The sequence below is a fragment of the Tenrec ecaudatus genome, chromosome 10 (genome assembly GCF_050624435.1).
Source record: "Tenrec ecaudatus isolate mTenEca1 chromosome 10, mTenEca1.hap1, whole genome shotgun sequence".
NCBI classification, from domain to species: Eukaryota; Metazoa; Chordata; class Mammalia; order Afrosoricida; family Tenrecidae; genus Tenrec; species Tenrec ecaudatus.
The window spans coordinates 63,292,017-63,316,106 of NC_134539.1; the positions used below are offsets into that span (position 1 = coordinate 63,292,017).

The 24,090-nt window shown below is 40.3% G+C and overlaps 1 pseudogene; it reads left to right on the top strand.

Annotated features, from left to right (window-relative positions):
• Positions 1 to 11,715: 11,715 nt before the first annotated feature.
• LOC142458540 (ribosome production factor 2 homolog pseudogene) lies at positions 11,716 to 12,834 on the top strand (annotated as a pseudogene).
• The last annotated feature ends 11,256 nt before the right edge of the window (positions 12,835 to 24,090 follow it).

A 24,090-nucleotide genomic window follows, 5' to 3' on the forward strand; every position in this document is an offset into this window, starting at 1 on the left:
AATTCAGATGTCCCGTCCCGCGGGTCATCAACAACGTGGATACCTGAAAGAGGGACTGGGAATGAAGATGGACAAGGGACGCGAGAAATGGAGGCAAGACAGGAATCTGATCAAGCCTTGTTTATTGAGCTGAGAGCAGAGGTTTAAATAGCCAGCGAAGGGCGGGCACCATTACGTCACATGGAAATAAGGTACAGCTGAGGTAGCCAATAGTCGTGCATCTCCGAAATAAGGAAGAAATGGTGGGCAACTGTGATCAAACAGGTAAGTATGCTAATGAAGCATGCCAGGCGCCTGAGGGGAAATGTCACCAGTCATGTATTGACCAATGAACATAGCAGCTGCTAGTGAAAGAGCACCAATCCTAGCAAGGGTCAAGACAGCCACCATCTGGCGGGAAAGGAACAAAGACAGTAAAATTACAGGGCACAGTTTGTATGGCAGGAAGCAGAGTAAATTCATAAAGGTCGTACAAGGCTCAAATCCAGGGTGGGGGGACACGCAGTTCCCTACATTCAGATAATGGTGGTTTCCCTTGTTTGTAAAAACATATTTATGGCTCTTGAATACTGTTTAAATTGTTGTGAAGGACAGGATTGTCTCTGCCATCTCAAAAATTTTCCTACCCCCGCTTTAACCTTTTGTTTCCCCATGCCCTCCATTCCTTCCCACCCTTAGTAAACTTAATCTGTTTATTTTGGGTATGATTACCATTTTCTTGATTTTTTTCTTTTATAATAATGGCCCCGTGTAATATTTGTCCTTTGGTGATTGATTAACTTCGCTCAGCATAGTGTTCTCCAAATCCATCCATGCCTTGAGGTGTTTCATTATTACTCTTTGGGATGCATAATGTTTCATTGTGCACATGTACCGAGGTTTACCCCTTCTTCTACTGGTGTTTTTCCATTGTCTTGTGATTGTGAAGAGCTGTGATGAATTTGAGTGTGCATAGGTCTATTTGTTCATGCGATAACATTTACTTGCTTAGAGCAGATAGCGAATAGAGAGATTGCTGGGTCACATGGGATTTCTAGTCCGGTTGTTTAAGGTAGTGCCATACTGCTTCCCACAATGGTTGCACATTGTTTTTAGTTCCACCAGAAGTGTCTGATGGTTCCAATCTCTCTGCCCTCTCCAGCACTTAAAAAAAACGTTATCAATGCTGTGGTGAGGTGGCATCACATTATTTTCACATGTAAGTCCTCCATGTCATTGGTCCCAGATAAAGAAGAGCACAAACGGCATAGAGCAGAAAACCTGTTCTCTTCTGACATTCCTCTGATATTTCTTTGTGTGGGATAGCAACCCTGCCAACCCTAGTTGACGTTAGCTGGGGTCATTCCTCCAGGAAAGATTTACATTAAGGGTATGCCAGCCTTATTTGTGAATTCCTAGGGAATGTGCAGAACTTTATATCTTCCTCTGACACCTCACTGTGACTCCAAAGGAGGAGACCTCAGATAGGTCTACTTATCTGAATGGAGGTCGATAGATACCTAAAATGAACACCCAAGATAAATTCAAAGCTCTGGGTTAGAGAGCAAACTTTTGGGACAAAGAGGAAGGGATTATAAATAAAATAAAATGGAAACAAAATTACTCTTACCCAACCTAATTCATAATAAAAATTGATTAAAAGAAACACTCTTGGGTTCCTTTTGAAGTGCTTAATCTCGCTCTTTCTGGAATCTCTCAAAGTGAAGACTCCTGACATCCTGGCGCTTCAAAGGGCAAAGTGACCCAACTGTTGACTCTCAGTTTCTCTCCCTTTTTGTTGCTGTTCTGGTTTATTTTCTTTGCACATGCTCAATTAGTTTGCTTTCCCTGACAGGCCTCTCTACATCCTCTGACGACTTGACTTTGACTCATCCTGTGGTCCTCTTCTTTCTCTGTCAATCCAGGAAGCATCTTCATTTCTGTTCTTGGTCTCTTGTTCCAGACCGCAAATGAATAAACACATATGGATGGACACTTCACCTTGACCTAGTCATCTTAATGTGGGCACCAAGGAGAAGATTTTAAAATTACAATGGATACTTGGAGTGTCTTTTGGCAAGTAAGCACCATTTTTACTCTTAGGGAATTATGATAACATATCAGAGTTGAAAATGCATGACATCACTAGAATTAAGTGAAGCAAGGTTATTCATATTAAGCCTAATTGTTTTGCTAATCTAAATGTTACTTAAATGCATTTGTTGTCTTGGACTCCTAAGAAAGCAAAAATTACTTGAAAATATTTCATTTACATGGACATATACATTGTGATAGCATTTGTTAGGGGGAAAGTTGATCTGTAATTCAAACACATAGCATTGAAAAGAACTAAATTAGAATTATAAATGTACAGCAATTAGGGATAATTTGAGAATATCTTGCAGGAGGTAATAATTATAAAGTTAATACTCAAATAAGGGTAGGGAATCAGTCTTCAATTATCAATTTAATGAGTAGATGGAGATAATATTTTAAAATAATTTTATTGGGGGCTCATACAACTCTTATCACAATGCATACATACATCAATTGTGTAAAGCATATTTGTACATTCGTTACCCTCATCATTCTCAAAACATTTGCTCTCCACATGAGCCCCTGGCATCAGCGTCTCATTTTCCCCCTCCCTCCTTTCCTGCTCCCCCCTTCTTCAGGAATCCTTGATAATTTATAAATTATTATTTTGTCATATCTTACAGTATCCGATGTCTCCTTTCACCCACTTTTCTGTGGTCCATCCCCCAGGGAGGAGGTTATATGTAGATCCTTATAATAGGTTCCCTCTACCCCACCCTTCCTCCACCCTCCAGGTACCACCACTCTCACCACTGGTCCTGAAGGGATCATCCATCCTGGATTCTCAGTGTTTCTAGTTCCTAACTGTACCAGAGTACAACCTCTGGTCTAGGCAGATTTTTAAGGAAGAATTGGGATCATGATACTGGGTGGGAGGAAGCATTTAGGAGCTAGAGGATAGTTGTATGTTTCATTGTTGCTACACTGCACCCTGACTGGCTCATCTCCTCCCTGCAACCCTTCTGTAAGGGGATGTCCAGTTGCCTACAGATGGACTTTGAGTCTCCCCTCTGTACTCCCCCTCATTCACAGTGATATGATTTTTTGTTCCTTGATGCTTGATACCTCATCCCTTTGATACCTCGTGATCATATAGGCTGGTGTGCTTCTTCCATGTGGGTTTTTCTGCTTCTGAGCTAGATGGCTGCTTGTTTATCTTCAAGCCATTAAGACCCCAGATGCTATCTCTTTTGATAGCTGGGCACCATCAGCTTTCTTCATCACATTTGTTTATGCACCCATTTTGTCTTCAGCGATCATGTTGGGAAGGTGAGCATCACAGAATGCTGGATTGTTAGAACAAAGTGTTCTTATGTTGAGGGAGTACTTGATTCGAGGCCCAATGTCCATCCACAACCTTGATTCTTAAGATATAGATATGAGTACATAGTTCTAGTCTCCTCTTGCTATATATATATATATATATATATATATATATATATTTACATATGTACATATATAAACTTCTATAAGTGTCCTTTGCCTCTTGGTTCTTTCCTCTATTTCCTTTTACTTTCCTCTTGACCCACCATCATGTTCTGTCTTCATTTGGATTTAGTAATTCCTCACTACTACATTGCCCTTGATTAAACACCCACTAGGCATCCTATGACCTTCCTCCATTGATTTTAGTTCACGTGTTGTTCCCTTGTCTCTAGGTTCATCACCCCCACCCTCTCCTTCCTTTCCCCAACCTTCCCTTCTCCCTTATCCCCCTGGAACCATTGTTCCAGTTCTTCTCATCTCTGAAGTATTTATCCCGCCTATCTCATCTGGATACATATGCAGATACATTAATAAGTGCAAGAACCAGGCAAAGCCAAATAAAACAACAAAGGAAGTCAATACCAACAAAACAACAACAAAAAACAAACAAACAATAACAAAAAGAAAGTCACTGACAAAAACGGAAAAGCCTATAAATAGTTCAAGGTCTTTTGTTGGCGTTTATGTTTTCCAGTGGAGTCTGATGCGGTGCCACACGTTGTCTCCAAAGTCTATTTTTGGTATTCCCCCAGAGTTTCATCACTCTGCTCCCCTGCTGCTCTGCTGCGTGCCCTCAGTGCCTCGCCCCAGCGTGATGGGGCCATACCGTGAGTTAGTCCTGCACTGTGTCTCCAGTGCTGTCCCCCACAGCGCCATGGTTCAGTGAGGGACGCCGTGTCCCAGGGTGGGGCCGGCCCTACTGTCCTCCCCATGCGTTGTCTGCTCTGAGCAGGAACATCGTCCTTGGGGCTTGGTGGGCCAGGATGTCCTCTTCTCGCTCGCCATCACTTTGTGTTTCTCCTGTGTGCTCTAATATGACATGCCCCTCTCCCCAAGCTGTAGCCCCAGTGCTGTCCTCTGAAATGCATTCTTCTGAAAGGGGGGGGGGTGCCCACATAGTTGGGATTGGAGCCAGTCCTGCAGAGCTCTCTATTGGTTCCCTGGTACTGCCAGTATGTTGTATTCCCATCTTGGCACATTGGGTTGAAGCTCTCTTGTGGAGATATAAACAATACACCCCGTTGGGGTGAGTTAGTGTCCCTACCCATGACTTTTTTTTTTTTACTTTATTTCTCCCTACCCCTTAGTTGGCTGCTGTATGTATCCTTGGATTGGGTTTGGCCCCTGCCATAGTTGCTGGACCTCACCCCAGGGGTGTATGTATACAGTAGTTTTCCCCTATGCCCTGTTTTTTTTTAAGCTTACCTCAGTGGACTCATGTTGTACTTGTCCTTTTGTGCTTTATATATGTCACAGCAAGATTTCCTCCAATTCTTCCCATGCAGCAATGTGCTTCATGTGTTCATTGCTGCATTTTAGGGACGTGTAGTACTCCATTGTATAAATGTACCAAAGTTTTTGATCCATTCGTCTGTTGATGGAAATTTGGGTTGTTTCCAACTCCTTGCAATTATGATCTGTGCCGCGATGAACATTGGAGCACAGATGTCTGGCCGTGGTTTGTTTCTTGCCTCTTCTGGGTATATAACCAATAGGGGGATTGCTGGATCATATGGTAGCTCAATCTTCATCTGTTTTAGATATCACCAAATCGATTTCCATAATGGCTGTACATACCTATAGGTCCACCAACAGTGGATGAGATTTCCTATCTCACCACAGCCCCTCCAGCACTTGTTACTTTCTGATTTTTTAAATTGGGCTGTCATTGAGGGTGTTAGGTGGTATCTCATAATTGTTTTAATTTGCATTTCTCTTATGGCTAATGATAGAGAACATTTTCTCATATTTTTATTGGCCATTCTGATTTCTATCCCTGTAAAACTTCTGTTCAATTCCTTTGCCCACCTCCTTAGTGGGCAGTTAATTTTTCTCTTATTCAAAGCTTGCAAAGTATTGTAGATTTTAGTAATAAGGCCTTTGTCTGATATGCCATTGCTAAAGATGTTTTCCCAGTCTGTGGGCTCTCTTATTACTCTCTTGGTGAATTCTTTCTATGTACACAGTTGATTTAGCTTCAGTATGTCCCACTTGTCTATTTGTGACTCCTCTGTATTTATATCCTTCTCTATTTCTGATAATCTATTCCCTGTACCAACGTTCTCTGGTTTGTCCCAATTTCCTCATTAATGACCCTAATAGTTTGGAGTTTTATCTCAAGGTCTTTCAAAATGTTTGATATCTTCCTATGGTCTTCTGTGGTCACAACTAAATTATGATGACCAACTCCAAATATGGTATTTAGAAGAAAAGATATTTACTCCTAGCAGTCTGTAAGGAGATAAGAGATTTGAATTAGAGCCTTGTGTTGTACTGCTGAGGTTTTTCAGGCCAAAAGAACTCTAGGAACCCAGCAGCCCATTTCCAATGGGCTTATATAGTTTATTTCTGAAAATCTGTTCTCCATTCAGTTCTGGTTTATAACTGATGAGTCAAGTTTGGTTTGAGGAGGAATATAATGACCATCTGGACTGGTTTTCAGTTCAGATTCTCATCTGGTTTCATCTCCTCTCTCAGCTATTGCTGGGCTTTTTAACTCACCAAATAAACTTTAAGCATAGAGAAAACACTGAAATTCAAATGTCATGAAAGATAAATCTAGTGCTTGAAGCCAGAGCAACCAATAAGTCTTCACAAACACACAGAAGAGAGAAAGAGATTGCATGTTTCTTTCTTCTTTGCATTTTCCCCACCAATCAGCTGTTTAGTCTGTTTCACTATTCATATAAAATTGCTCATCAACTCTGGTTCCCGTTACATCCATCCAGCTAATCACTTTCAGATCTGCAATATCAATCACCCTTATTTTCTGACAATTCAAAAGGAACATTATAAAAGACAGAGTTTTCACTGTGAAATTCTGTCATAATTGCAAAATCATAGTGAAATATCCGTATGATGATGCTTAGTTGACGGCTCTTCAGATTATGACTTGGCAGCACAAAAAGTAGTTCTTTAAGACATGTGTTTTTCAGGCAATCCAGGGCGGATGATCCTTTCAGGACCAGTGGTGAAAGTGGAGGAAGGGTTGGGTAGAAAGGGAAAACTGATGATAAGGATCTACATATAACCTCCTCCCTGGGGGACAGACAATAGAAAAATGGGTGAAGGGAGATGTCAGACAGTGTAAGATATGACAAAATAATAATTTATAAATTATCAAGGGTTCATGAGGGAGGGGGAGTGATGAGGGAGGCAGGGGAAATGAGGAACTGATGCCAGGGACTTAAGTAGAGAGCAAATGCTTTGAGAATGATGAGGGCAATGAATGTACAAATGGGTTTTGCGCAATTGATGTATGTATGGATTGTGGTAAGACTTGTATAAGCCTCTAATAAAATGATAAAGAAAAGACGTTTTTAACCGATTACAATGATCTACATATAACTCCCCTCCCCAGGGACAAACATCAGAAAAGTGGGTGATGGGAGATAGTGGTCAGTGTAAGATATGGGGTGTGTGTGTATAAATAAATTACTAACTATCAAGGGTTCATGAGGGAGGAAGGGTGGGGGAGGGGGAAATGAGGAACTGATACCAAGGGCTCCAGCAGAAAGAAAATGTTTGAAAATTATTATGGCAACATATGTACAAATGTGCTTGACACAATCGATGGATGGATTGTGATAAGAGCTGTAAGAACCTCCGATAAAATGATTTAAAATATAAAATAAATAAAATTTCAGGGAAAAAAGGAAATGTGTTTTTGTGCAAAGGTAAAAGTAGTCAATAGATTGTGGAATTTTAGAGTAAAAAAGAACTTTTGTAGCACCTTAAATACAAGCCCTTCACTTTACAAATGAGGGAAATGAACAAATTATCAACAATGAGAGTGAAGTCTCTCATCTACACTTAGCCCAACACACCCCTGGTCTTAGCTTCCCTCCCTCTCCTCACATCCAACATTGAATTAGTCATTGGATTTTATGCACTTGATCTCTGTGAAATCTCTGACACTTACCTATTTCCAAAAGCATCGCCATATTTTAGGCTATCATTGCTTTTGAAACAACATCTACACTGTTTAGCTGAGTGAGACGCTTTATGAGATCAAACCTTTCAATCTTCCAGTCGCCTTTTTTATCAGTTGCCTTTTCGTCTTGTGCCCCAGCAAACGATGAGTTACTTGCTGTTCTGTGAACAGACTATAACTTTCTTATTTCCAGGTGTTTGCACTTGTCAACTCTGCATAGATCTGCTTCTTCCTCCTCCCATACCCACTTATCTGAGTAGTATTTATTCAACCATTATATCTTAGATTTTGTTTAATCAAGGAGGAAACAGTCTCACTGTTGTTACCCAGTCACTGGATGACTTGGAACTTATCCTATTTAAGTCTCCTGATGGTCAGTACTAGAGTTTTTCCACTCGATCAGCTTGGCCACTTCCACAATGAAACTTGGTCATCAACTAGAATTTGTCTATGGAAAACGAATGATGCAAGCACGTGTCCTTGGGGCAGAATACTGGGACAACCATCCTGCCAGTTCCAGGGATATCATTCCTCCCCTCTCTCCAAAAACAATGCACGCTGGTTGGAGCACTAATATATGTGAATTCTAAGTCCAGCTTCTACAGTCCTCAAACCACAGTATGGTCGGATTATCTGGAAAAAGTCAAAGGGGATAAAAGGGAGGACATAATTTGACGATATGCTGTTGGATGTATTTCATTGGACTCCAGAGTTAGTAGCGTCCTTCTTTCAGGTTCCCATAGAACAGAACTCTGTAATTCTGTCCGTCAGAAAGACTTTTAATCCTTTGTTGACTGTTAAGTTAATGGTACTTAATGGCACCTGTGACATTTTGAATTTCACAAAATATATTTGGTGAATAATAAATGAAGAATGCATTCAGGAATGATGATGGAGACCATTAGGCTGATGGAAATTTCAGGATGGAACATAATATCATTTGAACGTTGTAAATATGTCTATCCTCCCTCTCACAGTCACCCAACACGAGAACTGCCAGTATATTCAGGAGGGCTCGTAGAAATATACCAGGAGGGACAGATTCTTCACCTTCGGAAGAACACAATTTGAAATTTTCTTCCCAGCTCATTCATTACAATGTAAGTTTTAACAGATAGGCTGAAGTCTCTAGTCTCCATGCTTGAGCAGTAAGGTAAATGTGGCTGGAACAACAAAATGCAATTAAGTAAAGAGGAAAGCTGGCAACCGCTTCTACACTCTGGGGAGAAACAAAATTTATCTCTTTTTCTTTGGAAGTTGCTTTGGTGTGTTGATTGGTGATAAAATAGAAGACCGAGGCTGGGATGGAAAGAAATTGTTGCTAGCTGCAGTTGAGTCATACCCCAACTCATTGCAGCTCATGCACAATGGAGCAATATGCTGCTGGATCCTGCACCATCACCATAATGGGTTGTGATTGAAGTATTGTGAGCCATAAAGTTTTGATTGGTTAATTTTTGGAAGTAGATTTACAGACCATTCTCTTTAGTCTAACTCAATCTGTAGACTCCTCTGAAACCTGTTTAGTATTATAGCAACATGAAAGCCTGTATTGGCTAGGAATGGACGCAGATCTCCCTCATGAGGGTTGAAATTTTTACCAATAAATCCCCACTGTCTCAATGGATTGAAGAAAATAAACAAAAAGTGAGCACAATAACTTAACAAAAACTTTTAGGTTGGCCATTGGCATTTTCAGGACTAATGGATACGAAGATCTACACAGGGGCTGATCGGTAGAAAACGTGGGCACATGAACTACATGAACTAGATTATTCTTGGCAGTGAAAGGTGGGGTTTTGAAGACTATTGATGTCTGCTCAAAATTCGGGGTATTTCTTGTTCTGGGATATAATCCATCTCCTTCATCCTACTCAATCTCTCAATGCCATTGAGTCAATTCAGATCTGCAGTGCCTCTATAGAGGTAGTGCTGCGGCTATAGGTTTCCAAGGCAATACATCTTTAAGAGAGCAGATAGCTCCATCTTTTTCCTGTAGAGTGCCTGGTGGTTTTGAACTGTGGCCCTTGTGGTTAGGAGGCCAACACCTAACTCAATACACCATTAGAGCTCCTTCTTTCATCCTTGCCCTTAGTCAAATCTGAGACACACAAGAGTTTGCAATAGTAGAGCCATTGAGAATGAAGGAGAGAGAATGAAAGAGTGTAGAGAAATATGAGCTGCCCAGGACCAAGCCAGAAGGGGGAGCCATAGCTAAAGCTCAGAAGGAAATGAGAGTACCCTATTTTGGGAACCCCCAAAATCATAGCGTGGGACTCTTAACATTTTTATTTCATTTATTTACCCACTGCCATCAAGTGAATGCTGACTCACAGCGACTCTATACGACAGAAGAGAACTGCCCCTGTGAGTTTCCAAGATCATAACTGGAGTAGAAAGTTTTTATGGAAATAGAAAGCTCTGTCTCCAGAGTGGCAGCTGCTGCTTTCAAACTGCTGACCTTGTGTGTTGGACAGGGTTCTCTAGAGAGAATTAGCAGCCCAACATGTAACCACTACACCGCAGAACACTTCTGTTATCTCATGCAAGGCCTCAAACATAACTAAGGGGTATGGGGATGCCTATAGAACCTGGGGACATTCTATTTAGATAAAACACAAAGCACCAGCTGACTATGGTACTTTAGGACAGATTCTGGGTAACTGTAGACTTATTTGGCAACCATGCAAAAACAAAACATTTCACCACCAACAAAAAAATAGCCCCATCCCAGAGAGAGAAAGAGACAGAATTCCAAAGTAATAGGGAGTCTTATCCACACATGCCCCTCACTCTCTACTGGGTAACCAGAAAGTTTTTCTAATATTTCTCTTCCGTAACAAAAGAATAGTAAGACCTATGGTGTTGGGCTGTTAAAAGAATTACAGCTAAAATGCCTTTCAGAATGTTTGGCATAAATTACACACCAGAGGAATGGCAGTTATTGTATTAATTAATACTATTTGCGATAATAATAAGAGCAACCTCCAGAGTATGTAGAGGGATGAGGGCATAAGAAAAATATTTCTATAGTTCTTCTTGGTGTCTTGGCATTTCCACACTTTTGGAGAAGTAAGTAAGACAACAAAACCAAGTAAATAAATAAGGGAAGCACCTTTGGGTTTCAGGGTAGAGGAAAGTTAGCTTTGCGTGTCTGTGAGTCATATACTGTTCACTGCTCTGTCCTGCGTTCAGGTCATCAGCCTGGTATTTCCCGGGCCAGACCATCTCAGTTTACATGTGCATTCTCCTTTTGTATTTCTGCTCTACTTCCTTCTTTGTTAAGGTTGTGATGCTGGCCAATCTTTCCAATTAGTTTGAACAGCCATTAAAACTCATCCATTAAAATTCACTTCCCCACAGAGCTAAAGAGTAATTTTCTTCATAAACCACTTAGTGTTGCTGGAAAGATCAAATTAAAGAAAGTGTGAAGAAGCATTTTGTGGTCTGCTTTTCTGAGAAGGCAGAGAAGTAGACTGGGATACAACACTTAGAATCAAAATTCTTATTTATCAAAACCTTCTGACTGTTTCTTTTGTATGCTGAACCTTGGTGTTCTCATTTATAAAACAATCACTTTAGCTACCATTTATTGCATAGCTTCACCACATGGATTAAATTCTGGCCATGGTAAATGATTTAGACATATCATTTAGCTCTCAACAATCATTCTAAGAAGCATGGGTCTATTATTTTCCTCTAGTTTACAATTGAGTATCCCGAAGGTCAAAGAGGTTCCGTAATTCAGTTCGGTCGCATGTGCTAAGATTCCAACCTATATCAGTTGACTTCCAAAAATAATGCAATTTAATATGTGGTTATGAAGACTAGGTGAAATGATGTTCATACAAAGACATTTTAAACCATAAAGTATTATGGTATTATTAGCAATTACTGTTCTAGTATAAAAACTGGCTTATCCCTAAGTGAAAGACAGAATTCAAAATGAAGAAATTCAGTGGTTAAGCAAATGGCTGCTGGTGGTGGTTTGCAAACAATGGCCTGGTTTTACTAGGATAAAATAAGTCTACCTTGAGCATTATACTCTTTTAGGAACTAGCTAAATAGGAACCGAGGGAGAATTTGCATCAGTTGCCCATATTCACCTCACATTCTATTGACAGAACTGGGACAAAATAATTCAGCCTTATTATTCCAAATTGATGTGATCTTCACTGTCGTACATTTCCCTACTCCTAACCTTGAACTTTTCTCCAGTCATGGCGGAATTTACACCAAGGCAAAAGGTGAGGTGAATTCCATTGTGTAATGTGGCAAAATATAAAGCTTTGCCAATACTTGATGGTTAGTGACACAAATATCCTTTATCTTATTCTCCATTTTTTCCTCTGGGATGGTTTATAATGAAGCTACTTTTTAAATTCCACTTGCTTCATCTAGTATGTATTTTGGTAATCTTAAGTATTTCCTGGAAATACTGTCTTAGTATCATAAGAACCCTGGTACACTATTGTCGAAAGATGAGGCTTTCTAATCCTGTAAAGAGTTACAGTCTGGGAAGCTGAAACTCAGTGAAATCACTAAAAATGTCATGCTGATTACAGGAGGAAATGCAAATGTAACAGTGACACAAGTCCTGAGAGATGTGTATTCATTGATAAAACCATAATGTATTCTGTAAAAATAAAAAAGAACTTTGCAAGGCCATGTGAGGATCAGACATCACTGGACTTCTCAAAGGAGTCAGATTGTTCGTTATTCCTGTTTGGCTCTCACAGAAGAAGCAAGCAAATCATCTAGTAGTGGGGTCCTATGCAAGACTACCATGTGCTCGATATGATTGAATTAGGCATCAAGAAGTCTGTCTTTTTCAGAGATATTAAGAACAGTAAATGTCCTGAGGGAACAAAACCCATGATCATATTTGCTGGTAATGATTTTGATGTGACTGAAGATGACAGAGACTGAAGAGTCTTCTCATTGATTCTTCAGAGGCCCCACTCTATCAGTCAAATGAGTATGTGCTGCACATCATTGCACCGAATGGGAAGATTCACTCCCAAAGCTGTAAGTCCCCATTGAAGAAGTCTGGTTCAGAACCCCCAGATTTAATTGGACAAGATTGGATCTGGTTCTGAAGAGGGCACACATAGCCTCCAATGACCTTTATATCTGTGAAAATGCCAAAAGTCCTCAAGGGAAAGTAGAAGAAACCATCTCCTATGACACTTTTAGTACAACGTATGTCAGGATTCACAGGCAAAAGCAAGACCTAAGCAAAATGCAAACCAGAACAACGAAGGGGTTGAATACGCGACTGACAGAAAAAAATAGCAGAAAATGAGGAAAATACAGCAAAGAAAATTAAACTAAATTGATGGAATTTTGCAATAACAACAAAAGAGTTACAGTCTTGGAAATCCATAAGGATACTTCTATCCTGCCCTATTGGATCACCACAAGTCAAAATTGCCTAATTGGCAGTGGATGTGATTTTATTAATTTATTTTTATCACAGGTCAAGTGAGTTAATAACACCAGAGATCTGGTATTTAAAATAAAGGAAGTTTCTGGTTTATTTTTCTAAGAGATTGTGTACAGCTATAAAGCTTTAAATGGGGTAGACTTGGAGCAGTTTCAGAGAGGAATTAAAAACTTGCAATTATGGTCTCTGTGGTAATCAGAGCTACTTTGGATGCAAGTGACATAAATTCATTTCAAGCTAGATTAAGCAAAAGTTGAGAATTTACTTGCACATGTGACTGGAAGATCAGAGGTATGTCCAGGGACTCAAGGAAATTTCATAGGGAAAATTTCTCTCTACTTTTTTTTTAAAGCAGTTTTCACTCTTTCCTCTACGTGGCTTTAATTTCTCAGTCTACTTTCATATATCAGGTGTGATGATTATAATATTTTTCGACCTGCTAGAATATGACTTTTAGTGCTTTGGCAGACGGCTAGCTCCTCCATCGTGCAATATACAGTAAAAGTCTTCCGGATGTGATCAACCAGTCAGCTACAGGAGTGACCTCCTACTAGTGTCTAAACTGATATTCTAACAAGGCATGCGCTCTCTCATGCATTTTTCTCATCACTGATGTCCATGTGTTGGGACATAAGAATGCACCCCACAGCTTAACCTGCAGTTTGGATTTGCCGATCCTTGCAGTGCTGTGAGTCACAGGAACTTGCCACTCGACCTACAGATTTTGGACTTGCTAGCCCTTGGAATCATATGAACTAGCAGAGGTCTTCAGCCTGCAACCTGCCCCACAGATTTGAGATTTTCAGGCCTTTACATTTAGATGAGAAATTTCCTTCAAAGAAATCTCTCTATAAATGTTTCTCCACAAGGTCCCCCCGGACTGGCAGACATTCCTGTCAGAATGATGAGACCGGAAGTCAAATCAGAAGGGGAGGACGGGAGAATAGCTATCTGGAAGGCAAGTGCATGTCTGTTGGTAGAAAAGGGGGAGGACCAACTTCCTAATTGGGAAAGCAACTAACAATACTTTTAAGGATCCTAAGTGGGGGAAGGGAGGTAATGAATGCCTTGTAATATGCACCTAATAAGCCACATTGATCTGAGTTCCTGTACGCACCCTGAGGACCCAGGTCACGTGCCATTGAACACGGAGACATTGAACCCTGAATCTTCAAGGCATACAACACGCTACAGAGGCCACACAGGAGGGAGGATATGAAAAACCCCTCCAGGTGAGCTAGACTCTACCTTAACACACCTGTAACCTGAGGAGTTAAGGCTGAAACTACGTAGTGTGTGAAGAAGCAGAAAACATCTATACCAAGAATATTGGACTGTTGATAGGCAGACACTTATTTATGACTTCAAAGCCCTACTTACTGTGTTAAGTTATATATTATTCTGACAGACCTGTGACTGACACTGTCAGTGAATATTATTGTGTGTTTTGCTTGACCACCAACTCCCATTGTGCAAATAGCATCCAATCACGTATGGATTTATTTCGTATAAATGAATAATCCAGGTATTACAATGTGTTGTCAGCCTACACTTGGTCAATCTCCGTCTCACTTTACTGTTTTAAAATTAGCACCATGAGCTAATCAATGACACTATAAAAGAAGGTCCTTATGCTCCAGGGAGATGATCGATGAGACTACCATAATTTAACAAGAATGTCTCTAAAGTGATCCAGAGGCAGAAAAAAAGGATAGATCCAGGAATCAAGTTTGGCCTTGTACTTAATCCTAGCTCCAATTTAATAACAATTAGTTCTTATGACATGGCCCCGCTTGAAAGTCACCTCATGAAGGAAACACAGAAGACACGGGTGCTATAGCAAAGTGTGGAAGACGCTAGCTATCAGACAGAATGGCATCTGGGTTCTTAAAAGCTTGCTTCAAAACAGGCATCCATGCAAGAGAGACTAAGTCTGCATGGAGGAGGCACACCCACATCCATGATCCATAGATTGTAAAGGATATAATCCAAAGTCAGTAGTATCAGAGTTTAAATGGTGAGAGTCTTGTGTGGGAAGCTATGGGTGACAGTGGAAAACCAAAATACATTTGCAGGATCTGCACAGAGAAAAAGCCTCCAGGGGTTTCCTTCTTACCCTCATTGAGGGGAAAGAATAGCCTGCTTATCAGAAAGAGAATGCTGGAGATAAGTGGAGATCTCGATGGAGATCAAAATGAGAAATTTAACCTGCACAGCTAAAACCTTGCCACTTGATCTCCCCTCTGATACACTTAGGGCTTGATCTGGTTTCTAACAATTTCTGTGTTTGCTTGTTTCATAATGGGGTTTTTCTCTGTTGAAATTTGTCATTGTGGTTAATCTTCTTGAATTTTTGTTATGTGCTTTTCTATATTTTTTGGTATATGAAACCCAGGATGGATGAGCCTATAGAGAAACCACTAGACTAAGAGTTCCTAATGTCGGGGAGGTGTTTGGAGGGAAGTAAGAGAAAGTTGATATCAAGGAGTTCAAGAAGGAAGAGAAAGTTTTGTTTTTAAATACTTTTACTGGGGGCTCTTACATCTCTCATCAGAATCCATATATTCATCCAGTATGTCAAGCACATTTGCACATATGCCATCATCATTTTCAAAGCATTCTCTTCCCACTTGAGCCCCTGAGATCAGCTCCTCATTTCTTCCCTCTCCCTCACCCACCTGCCCTTCCTCACAAACCCTTGATAAGTAGTAGATAATCATTTTCATATCGGACATCCTCCTCTGTCACCTCTCACCCACTTTTCTGTTATTTGTCCCCCTGGGAGGGGGTATAGGTTGACCCTTGTGATTGGTTCCAACTTTCTCCCCCCATCCTCTTCCAATCCTCCTGGTGCCTCTACTCTCATTGATGAACCTGTGGGGTTTATCTATCCTGGATCCCCTGTGTTGCGGGCTCTTATCTGTAGCAGTGCGCATACTCTGAGCTAATCTGATTTGTAAGGTACGATTGAGGTCATGATAGTGGGGTGAAGGAAGCACCAAAGAACTAAAGGAAAGTTGTGTGTTTCATTGGTGCTATACTGCACCATGACTGACTCATCTCTTCCCCGTGACCCCTCTATGAGGGGATGTCCAATTGTCTACAGATGAGCATTAGGTCTCCACTCCATGTCCCCCCACCCCCATTCACATTGGGTATGATTTTGTTCTGAGTCTTAGACGTCTGACTCCTGATCCTATTGACACCTTATGAACATACAGGGTGGAGTGCTTCTTCCATGTGGGCTTTTCTGCTTCTGAGCTAGATGGCTGCTTGTTTATCTTCAAGTCTTTAAGAACCCAGACGCTGTATCTTTTGATAGCTGGGCACTATCAGCTTTCTTCACCACATTTGCTTATGCATCCATTTTGTCTTCAGCGATCGTGTCGGGAAGGTGAGTATCACAGAACGCTGGATTGTTAGAACAAAGTGTTCTTGTGTTGAGGGAGTACTTGAGTCAGGTCCAATGTCCATCTCCAACCTTAATTCTTAACATATATATATGAGCACATAGTTCTATTCCCCTCTCGTCATATATAAATTTACATAAGTACACGCCTGTATTTAGATCTCTATAAATGTCCTTTGCCTCCTGGTTCTTTCCTCTATTTCCGTTTACGTTCCTCTTGTCCCATCATCATGCTCGGCCTTCATTCAGGGTTAGTAATTCCTTGCTGCTACATTGCCCTTGATTAAGCCCCACTAAGCATCCTACGCCTTTCTCTTCATTGATTTTAGCTCACTTGTTGTTCCCTTCTCCCTGGGTCACCTCCTACCCCACTGCTTCCTTTCTCCCACCTCCCCTTCTTCTGCATCTCCTTGAACCATTGTTCCAGTTCTTTTCATCTCTGAATTATTTATCCTATCTTATCTAGATAGACATGCAGATATATTAATAAGCGCAAAAACCAGGTAAAGTCAAACAAAACATCAAAGGAAGTCAAGACCAACAAAACAATAAAATGATAACAAAAAGAAAGCTACTGGAAAAAATGAAAAAACCTATAAATAGTTCAAGGCCTGTTTGTGGGCCTTTAAGAGTATTTTCCAGTTGAGTCTGATAGGGTGCCACACTCTGTCTCCAAAGTTGATTTTTGGTATTCCCTGGGGATTCCATCACTTTGCTTCCCTTGCTGCTTTGTTGCATGCCCTTAGTATTTTGCCCCAGTGTGATGGGGTCAGATTGTGCAAAATTCCCACACCGTGTCTTTGGTAGCAATTGTATAATATGGCTTGAAGTGATTGAACTATGGTGGTATGATGTCTAGATTATCTCCTAATAAAAATGGTTTTGGGGAAAAAAAGTTTCACAAGTCTTGATCTCTAGAATACCCAGAATAAGGCAGCAGGCTTTCACTGTATTGAGGCTGCCAATATTTCGAGGCTTACATCATCTCAGGTCTCTGTCCACATAGCTCATGGAAAATATCTACCTCCCCCTGTTAGGACTACTTGCTTACTCTCAGATCCATGTATATTTCCCAGGCAAAGCAGTAGTGTGACCATTCAGGAATAGACATCATGCCTACCACTGTGATCATTGGTGGTTGACAGTGTCACTAAAATTGCATGTAGTGGTGAGAGAAATGTCTGTTTCCAAGAAGGAAATGCTGACAAGGAAAGCAAAACAAAACATCTGTAACAAGACATCTGTATCTAAAATTCAAGGGCCCTTTGAAAGTTTGATTTAGCTAGAGGTGAGAGAAAGGTATCAGTGAATTCCAGTTGATTGATGTGCGATTTCTGTTTTGTAATTTGTATGAACTCTGAACTCACAGCCTTCTAGTCAATACTGACTCATAGCGACTTCCTGAGGTTTCTGACGTTGTCACTATGGATGGGAGCTGCTGGCGTTTTGAACTGCCAGTATTTGCAATCTATGCGGATCGCAGCCTAACACGTAACCACTACATCACCAGGCCTTCAATTATACAAAGGGTTGTACAGAAATTATATTGTACAACTTAAAGGAGACACCAATCGAACAAGTTATGTATTGAATGAATTCTGAATGGTGCTCCCCTGAAGTTGTGCAATGTGGTGGCTCTGAACTAGAATAAAGTGGCCAGGAGTTGGTCCAATCACATACATATAGATAAAAAATACTGAGTATTTGAAGCTTGGTGTTTCTGGGAATGGTGGTTATACCCTGAGAGCTCTGATGAATGAGGTGTTGCGTAAATTGCTGTTACGCCTGAGTCCTTATATCTCTAGAGTTTTCTATTAACCATAAAAAACCACTGGTTCCTTTCAGCCTTCTGCTTGCTAAAACATAGCTTCAGATAGAAAAGAAGCAGAGGAGTGTGAGTCCCTTCCAATCCTCCTAGGAAAGATGAGTGTGTTCTAGACCATGAATACTCTGCTAAGATATATATTAATATGTTCAGAGAGATTTACTCATTCATGCATTTCTTAATTAAAAGTAGATGACCAATTAGAGTTGCCAGTAGTTTTCATTATTTCAAGAACAAATCTTTTAAATCACTTCAAGTGCAAAGCCAAAGTAGAGAAATCCATTTTCTTTAAGTTATTTCTCAATCAACATTGTAAAACAATGGTTTAAAAATGTGTGTTGGCCTAATTGATCCTTCAATGGAGTAACATGCAGGACATAAAGCAGGCGGGACACACAGGCTTTACCAATGGGAAGAGATGAACCTATATCCGCTCATAGCAGCTTTCAGCATCGTTGGCATCAGGCATATTATTTTAAAAACCTTTATGATTTTTTTCTCTATTTGGTTTGAATATGTGTCACCTTTGTTCACAATCTTTCTTTCTTATTTTCCATTGTAGGAAGCTTTCAGACCTCTCTTCATCTGCACCATAACAACACGTACAAATAAAAAAAAAGCCAAGTCCATTGTTGCCAAACCAATTCTAACTCACACTGACCCTACGTGACAGAGTAGAACTGCTCTTAGGGTGTCTAAGTGTGCACTCTTTAAAGAAAGAGCCCTGTTCATGCCTTGGTAAAGTAGTTTAAATCTATTAGGTGCTCTGTAGGAGAAAAATGTGGCAGTCTACTTCTGTAAAAACTACAAACTAGAAAAATCTAAAGAGCAATTCTATACAGTTAAATGGGGCCACTGTGAGTCAATACTGACTCTAGGGCAATGGGTCTGGTTTTGATGAATTAGGAAGGAAGCACCTGCCACTTCTTTCTCCTGTGAAGGGGCTGGTAGGTTTGAACCACCAACCATCTATTTAGTGATAGAGTTGAACCCTACACTATCATGGCTTCTTACCATCTAATGTAAACCAAATTCACTTCCATCTAGTCAAATCTGACTCATAAACTGTGTTCATCCAGGTAGATTAGAGAAACAAGTTGAGAGACACTCATGTGTATTTAAGAAAGAGTTTTATATAAAAGAGCAATTGTATATTGAGAAAACATCCCAGCCCAGATCAAGTCCATAAGTCTGATATTAGCCCATATGCCGATATCAATATTAAGAGTAGCCATATCAGGAGAGTAAGGGGAAAGTGGGGGATATAGGCACCAATCACAATAATCTATGTATAACCCCCTCCCAGGGGGATGGACAACAGAAAAGTGGGTGAAGAGAGACATTGGTCAGTGTAAGACATGACAAAATAATAATTTATAAATTATCAAGGGTTCATGACGGAGGGAGAGGGAGGGGGAAAAATGAGCTGATAGCAAGAACTCAAGTAGAACGAAAATGTTTTGGAAATGATGATGGATGTATGGATTCTGATAAGAGTTGTATGAGCTCCCAATAAAATGATTAGAAAGAAAGAAAGAAAAAAAAAACAGGCTCAGAGCTGTTACTATTTATGCCTGAGGTCATACTCCAGTTCATGGCATAAGTTAGACTGAACCCTATGGATAGCATCAAAGCGTTATCAGTTATTGAAAATCTAATGAATAGAAACAGAACTTGGTTAGAGACAGTGCCAGAAGATGAGCCCCTTATGTTGGAAGGCACTCAACATGTGGCTACAGAACAGCCACCTTCTCAAAGTAGAGTTGACCATGATGACACAGATGAAGTAAAGCCTGGGGGAGGAAAGCCTTCAGGATCTTTATTTGTGCCTCAGTGAGCTGAAATGGACTGGTTTGGGCCATTTTGAATCAGAAAATCATATGGTCTTCTCTGCCGGGAATGGCATTCCTTTCTTGTCAAATGGAATGGCATTGAATTCCTTTTATTTCAAGATCTATCTTGAAGTACAATGCAGCATAAGATAGGATAATGTATCCTCATACAAGGATATCCAATCAATACGACTCTAATTCAATCTATGTTTCTCCCTAGGAACTTTTAATAAATATATCATAGGAAGATGAAGCATTTTATTTATTACTGTTTTAAAAAGTCATTGTGCTATAATTTCAAGCACCTCACTTTCATATTTGGGATTGCAACTGATTTACTGATTTATTTTTCTGTTATGAGGTCTCTTTAGATTTCAAGAGTAATTGTAGACAGATCGAACAATAGAGCAATACATAAAGTGAAATATGTCATCCTTCCAACCCCACCCATGCCAAGTTTCCTTCCCTAAAGTAACCACTTTAACAATTCACCCAGATTTTTTCTGTGAAGTGTAGATCGTTGGTTGGGTGGATGGATGTATGGATAGGTGGATGGATGGATAAAAATATACATAGAGTTTTGCTTTTGCAGCCTGTATTTTAATGGTCAATCTAAAAAGTTTATTAGTAGTTTTGAGGACCAGAGGAAAAGAAAATGAGGAATTATTGATGAATGTTTTTTTGGAAATAGGTAGCAGTGATGGTTGCACAATATGATGAATGTAACCAATGCCACCGAACTGTACACTTAAGATGATTTAAACGGTAAATTTTTATTAGATCCATTTTCCCACAATAAAACAAAAGTATACTACAGATCAATGTTCCTGCTGTCTTAAAACTCTCAATGAGATGACTTGACACAAAAGTCAATACAATGTACTCAAACAATGATCATGAAGATGGCACAGAGCCAGACAATGTTTCACTCTGTTACACATAAGGTGGCCGTGAATCAGAGCTATGGCCTGTCACAATAACAATGGCAATCTTAAGATGGCATCAAATTACTTGCTTTATGCTGCTTCTCAATACCTCCTGCAAAATGTCCATGAATTTTATCATTAGTTCAGATGTACAATGTGCTTAGTTTCCCTTGTTTCACATGTGATTTTTGATTCAAGCAAATACTATTATGAAACTTGTGTCATCCTGCCCTTAGAGTAAAGCAACTCCAGATTCCAGAATATTCCCTCCTCATGCTTTGTGGGCCACCATGGGAGGAGGTTGCAATACAGAGATCAGAGCTAAAGTAGCAGTGGTAGTCCCTTTAATTTAATTGTTACAGAACTGTCAATAAATCGATCTGGGAAATAAGAAATGAACTTAGTACACACCGAAAGATGAAAACATCAACAGATCAGAGCATCTCTTCTCTGCTTAACACAGCAAACTGATTCCTCTGTTTCCCCTGAGCCTGTCTGCTCACAAAATCCCAATCTTGTCAAAATGCATATGTACAGCAAATTCACCAACGAGGAACTGATGAATAGAAATGAAAGTAGCAGCCACCAAAAAGCATCAAATTGCAGACAACTTTGAAGAAGAGGTTTACGAATGACTACATTAAGAGTTACTAAATCACATCCAGCTCCAACACACTTGTGACCGATCCCCCCCTCTCTGTTGTGTTGTGGTTCGCTGCTGTTAAATAGGCCTCGGCATACGGCGAGCCCATTGCTACAGAATAAACTGTTCTAAAGGCTTGTTGGCTGTAATGCTTATGAAAGCTTTTCACCAGGACTCCTTCCACAGCACCGCCAGGAGGGTTGGCACCAGGAACTTCAACATTAACTGCTGATTGGATTATAAACCAGTAGGCATTGTATTTGCTTTAACTGTAACTCCTTTGCACATGTGTAAGTTTTCTTGATATCCATTTTCTGATAAAATCCCACCCACTTCCCACCTATTGTATTCCATGAGGGCATCTTTCTTTTCTCAATTTGTGGTATGAAGTGTCTATATGAATTTTCTTTTGAGAATGATGATAACAACAGATGTACAAATGTGCTTCACACAATGCATGGATGGATGGGTTGTGATCAGAGTTGTACAAGCCCCCAATAAGATGACTTTAAAAAATGAATTTTCTTTTCAAATATTGTTTTAATCATTTTATTGGTGGTTTCAATTATTCAAGCATTTTTTGCCATCTCTTATATTGCTGTCTTTCACTATGATTTAACTTGACCAGTTTTGTTTCTTCATACCCTACCTATGATATAATCTGATTTTTGGATTGCAGTGAGTATTTAGGCACTTCTGACTATTTCCAGCAGGCCCCCTCAAGGACCTTCTTGATAACTTGCCCAAGCAGTGAATGAATGAATTATGTTTGCCATTTACTCAATGTGGACTTGTATAGTCCTTCCAGAATAGGAATGAGAAATCATAATGGTTTTCTTCAATGCTCGAAGAAGTGAAAATTGGAAGTTAGCAAAATAGGATGATTCTTGGGCACAACCTCGGCTAATATCTAGCAAAATCATGTTTTGAATGGAAACCAATAAATGAAACACACAAGTCTGCAGAATTAAAACTGGGGGACCAATGTAGAATTAATGGGCCTCCCTCTTCCCCCTTACCTTTTTGGTATGGCTATTTCCATTCTGTTCCTGGTTCCATGTGTCGTGAGTTTTATCTCTTGCCTATACCTATGTGCACGCTCCTGTCTGATCCAGAGTGGGAAGCAGCACTGGGGTCATGACAGTGGGGATCAGGAGGCCTCAAGGGATCAAAGGTATATTGCATGATTCATCGGTGCTCTACTGCACCCAGATGGACTCATCCCCTCCTTGTGACCCCTCTGTGGAGGGATGTTCCATCGTCCACAGATGGGCTTTGGATCTCTGCCTCAATTGCTCCCCCCTCACCAATGCATTTTTGTTTGTTTGTTTGTTGTTGTGAATCTTCTAATGCCCATTTGCCTGGTCTGATGACACCTCACGATGTGGGCTTGTTGTTTCTCTGCTGGATGGCCACTTGTTTAACTTCAAGCCTTTAAGAGCCCAGATGCTATATCTTTTAATAGCCGGTCACCATCTTCTGTATTCACCACATCTGCGTATGCACCCACTTTGTCTTCTGTGATTATGTGTGTGTGGGGAGGGGGAGTGAACTTCTAACACTTTGTTAGAACAAAGTGTTCATGTACTGAGGGAAGGTATGAGCCAAGGCTCAAGGGCCATCTGCAGCCTCAGTGTTTTATAAATATATGTAATAAACCAATTCCTTTTTATATGGATTAATGTATTTACATAAGTGCACACCTCTGTTAATATCCCTATCTATCCCTTTGCTTCCTGGAGCTTACCTCTGTTTCCTTTTGCCTCCTCCTGCCACCCATCACTTTACCCCTTCTTCCATTTCTTAGTACTTCCCCTCAGCTAAATTGGTATTGCTCTAATAGTCATAGGATCTCTACCCACTCCTACATGCTGTTTGTGATTTCCTGGTTGTCCCCCTGTCTGTGACACTGTCTGCTGACCACACCCTTCTACCCACCTCCTTCTCCCCCTAGACCAGAGGTTCTCAACTTGTGGGTCACAACCCCTTTGGGGGTCGAGTGATCCTTTCACAGGGGACACCTAAGACCATCAGAAAACAGATTTCTGATGGTCTTAGGAACTGAGACATCGTTCCTCTATCTGACTCCAGGCAGGTCTGCCTACATGCAGATATGCCCACATATGAGTATCCGATGTGATGATATCATCGCACCGACCCCATCACATACACCTCATACAAATATAGGTGTATGTGACAGGGTTGGTTCCATAATGTACTTATGCAGACCAGTTGCACATGTGTAGAGAGCAGTTACTGTGTAGAGCAGCTACTGTGTAGAACACAGCTACTCTATTAAAATCATCTACTGTGTTGAAAGCAGCAGTATTGGAGGTATGAATTATAATTACTGGGTAAATGTAAAGTCCTCAACCACAACAAATATATATTTGTACCATGGGAACTTAATCTGGATGCTGATGGATCTTTTTATCTTCAGCTGTAGTTAATGTTAATACTGCCCCTTTGTGTTAGTAACGGGTATGTAAAATAAACAGCACAGAAAATGGTAAA